Source organism: Hyaena hyaena, unplaced genomic scaffold (genome assembly GCF_003009895.1).
Source record: "Hyaena hyaena isolate Hyena2069 unplaced genomic scaffold, ASM300989v1 scaffold_1449, whole genome shotgun sequence".
Classification (NCBI taxonomy): domain Eukaryota; kingdom Metazoa; phylum Chordata; class Mammalia; order Carnivora; family Hyaenidae; genus Hyaena; species Hyaena hyaena.
This window is the reverse complement of record NW_024082083.1, coordinates 313,773-317,834: the sequence shown is the minus strand read 5'-3', so window position 1 is coordinate 317,834 and position 4,062 is coordinate 313,773. Positions and strand designations below refer to the sequence as shown.

At 35.5% G+C, this 4,062-nt stretch overlaps 1 non-coding gene across 1 annotated transcript; it reads right to left on the bottom strand.

The window, feature by feature from the left end:
* Positions 1–286: 286 nt before the first annotated feature.
* Positions 287–393, bottom strand: LOC120225620. Its single transcript, XR_005526841.1, has one exon. It is a non-coding gene; the product is annotated as a U6 spliceosomal RNA (small nuclear RNA).
* Positions 394–4,062: the final 3,669 nt, after the last annotated feature.

Sequence of the window (4,062 nt, the reverse complement as noted above, 5' to 3'; positions counted from 1 at the left end):
TTGGGTTTTCTTGCTTATTAGCAAAGCACGAAATTCATTATATCTTTGAGGAACGTCTTTCTGCTGTGGCAAAAATTACCAAAACAATATAAATAAATCAATGTGCTGATATATCAATGTTCATTCCACTGTTAGGACATACTGTTTGAAGATACAGAGAAAGATTGTTAAAGATGTAAAGAAACAGATGTTTCGACTATGCTTGGCTTATTGTATTTGCTAGATTCTCTTTCCATAACAAAATACACACAAAACTATGATTTGTGAGCCATTAAAGGACAGATGTACTGCAGAGGATATTTTCTCGAATTTTCGTGTCCTCCTTGCACAGGAGCCATGCTAATCTTCTCTGTATCATTCCAATTTTAGTATACATGCTGCCGAAGTGAGCCCAGAGGACATTTTCTCAATAGCAAATGTGTTATAACATCATAATTTGTGGAACAACAAAAAAATACTATATAAGTTAACCCTTGCTATAGTCAGCACTTTGGTGTTCTAAGAAGAAATCTAGGAGAATGTCACAAAAATGGGCAAACATCTGCAATTCAACCTCTGCGTCCTTGGTGGACAAGACATATTGCAATAAATAAATGAAAGCCAAAAATGCACAAAGCACTATAATCTCATCAATTTAAGTTTATGTGTTTGTTTGTCTTTTTGTTGGTTTTCAATGGGACCTTTAACTTAAAAAAAAAAAATCTTTACAATAGATGTAATGAAATGTATCCTGACTGAGAAAATCCTCCTACAGAGAGGTTTACTTGTCAGCATGTGACAAAACACGTATCAGAGTCACAGAACGTCAAGACAGCTTACAAATATTTTACCTTTGCTTCCCTTCTGTGAACAGAGAGGGTGTTGTAATGCAGATATTGACAACAAACACGTGTAACCTGTCCTTCAAAGGTTAAGGTGACATTTTTACAAGGAATAGGGAAGTAACTGTATTACAAAAGGAAACGGCTCTAGAGAGAACATTTGAAATGGATATTTAAAATTTCTTTCAATGTTTATTTTTTGAGAGAGAGAGAGAGCCTGTGTGCCCACAAGCACGAGCAGGGGAGAGACAGAGAGAGGGAGACAGAATCCAAGGCTCCCAGCTGGCAACACAGAGCCAGATATTGGGCTCAAACCCACGAACCTGTAAGATCATGACCTGAGCCAAAGTCAGACGCTTAACCGACTGAGCTACCCTGAAATGGATATTTAAAGTTATTAATATTTCTTTTGTTGAAAATAATGAACATCTTATTTTAAAAAAGCCATCTACACTTTAAAAAGCTGTTAATGAAGTTTTGAAAGGTTTGAATTCATTTGTTAAAAAAAATCGTAAATGCGAGATTTCTTCCAATTAACTTGCAAGAACAATTGATTTGCATCTGGGAGATGGAAATTTACAAGAAGTGTTTTAAAATGACAAAATTCCACAAAAACATGACAAAATGAAAGAGAAAATTCTGAGTGGAAGCTATTGATTTAGTAAACACAAGCCGTGTACATCAATTCTATTTTTTTTCTTTGATACCATTTTTAGCTACGAAAGCCAATGGAATAATTTTAATCATTTCATAATTTAATTTTTTTAATGCTTATTTATTTTTGAGAGCAGGGGAGGGGCAGAGAGAGAGGGTGACACAAAACCTGCACCAGGCTCCAGGCTCTGAGCTGTCAGCACAGAGCTCCACTCGGGGCTCGAACTCACAGACTGTGAGATCATGACCTGGGTCGAAGTCCTAGACATAACCCACCAAGCCATGCAGGTGCCCCTAATCATTTAAATGTTAAATCAACTAAACCAAAGAATCACTTGTGTATAGCACAATGAGTTAAACCAATTTTTTAATAGTTAAAGCTATTCATTCACATTGCCTTCAAAATACTGATTTAGGCACCATTAATAAAATACATTATTTAAAAATTAATGTTTATTCCATCTTTGTATTTGAAATGCATTTTGACGTGTTTTATAACATATAAACTGGTCCTTGTATATAATACATAAATATCCATACATTCTAGGTAAAAGCTTAAACATACTTTCTGATAAAAGTGAAATCCATAAAGATTGGCAGTGCTTCTGACTTTCTTTACCCACTAAAGGCCTCTGCAAGTTCCCTTTTGGACATTCGTGCTCATGACCAGCAGATATCAATGGGAGTGTGGCTGCATTTTCCCTCTGCGCAGAATGGAAATCTTACCTCACACAGCACGAAAACTCCACTGGTTTCAGAAATGCCAGAGACTGGAAGTCTGTTCCCTTGGCAAAGAAACAAACAAAAAAACAGGGTAGGGCCTATTTTCATTGGACAAAGATGACAAACTAGCAGTGCATTGTTGCATTTGTATTTATTACACGGGTTTTTAAGAAGAACGGACATTTCATTGGGCTGCAAGAGATGTTGAGGGAAAGTGAACACTAAAACACCTTGCCATGAAGCCACCTGATGCCCAAGGTGGGCTTGGGGCGATACAATGAGTATGTGCTGTAGAGCAAGAGATCCTTGGCTTCCAGTCCTCTTAGAACTTGTGTTCAATACCTCAGCCAACCAATCTGTAAAATATGCATAATTATGCCCCAGTCGCCGGATTATTATCAGGATTACACACAATGGCATAAATAAAGTATCAAATCATTCTGAAGCCCTTTGCACACTGAATTTACAAAACTAAAAGCACCATCGAAATAAAGATTGATTTAAGAAAGTTTTTTTTTTTTTAACAAAAGGCACTTTAGGAATGAAAATGAATTACTTCAATAAGAATGTATTCAGTGTCTAGACATCTCTATCTCCCTCTCTTTATCTCTCTTTCTCATCTACCTATCTATGTACATACACAGGCTTTCAACAATATAATTCACATGGAATACACAGCACATATTTAAAAAGTGTACAGTCTGATGACTTTGGAAATATGTATACACTCACAAAACCTTCACTACAGTAAAATTAGTGAGCGTAGGTGTCACCCTCAAGAGCTTCCTCATGCCCGTGTGTAATATCTCTTTCCTGTTCCCTTGGTATCACCAGACAACCATTGATTCGCTTTCTGTCTCTCTAGATTATTTTGTGTTTTTAGTATTTTGTGTAAGTGGAATACACAATATGGACCCTTTTTTGTCTGGCTTATTTTACTCCGAGCGGCTGTTTTAAGTTTCACGCATGCTGTTTTTCATTCTTTTTCATTCTGAGCAGTATTCAATTGGATGGTTACACTGTCGTTTGTTTACCCCTGGTGTTCATTTGGATTGTTTCCAAATTGAGGCTATTACAATAAAGCTGTTATGAGCAGATTTATTCAAGTATTTGTGTGGATGCTTTCATGGTGCTTAGAATAAAACGGACAGGCATAAAATGGCCGGGTCAGATGGTAGGTATATGTTTATCTTTTTAAGAAACTACACACTGTTTTCCAAAGTGGCTGTACCATTTTCCATCCATGCGTGAGGCCTGCTCATGGTCAAGTTTTAGACATTTTAGATTTATAGTTTTAGGAACTATCACTTTAATTTCTTTGTATTTCTCTACTGATTACAGATGTTGAGCAGATTTTTATAGATTTATTTGCTACCGATGTATCTTCTTGGCTGAAGTGTCTATTCAAATCTTCCATAAGTTCTTTCTTGGTTTGTTTGATTTCTTACTGTGAGCTTTATGTGTTCTTAATATATTGTGGTTCAAATCCTTGATCACATAGGAGATTTCCAAATCTTGTCTTGAAGTCTGTGACTTATTTTTTTCATCCACTTAAAAGTGTCTTTCTAAAAGTAACAGTTCTTAATTTTGATGATGTCTGATTTATTGTTTTTTTTTTTTTAAAGAATTATGATTTGGGCATTGTATCTAAGAAACCTGTGCCAAACCCATGGTCACACTGATCTTTCTCCTATGTTTTCCACCAGATATTTTTTTTAGTTTTAGGATTTATATTTAAATTTATGATCCATTTTGAGTTAGTTTTTATATCTTACGTGAGGGATGAATTGAAGGTTTGTTTCTTATTTGGCATATGAATATCTAATTTTTCCAGAATCATTTGTTGAAAAGACTAACTTTTCCC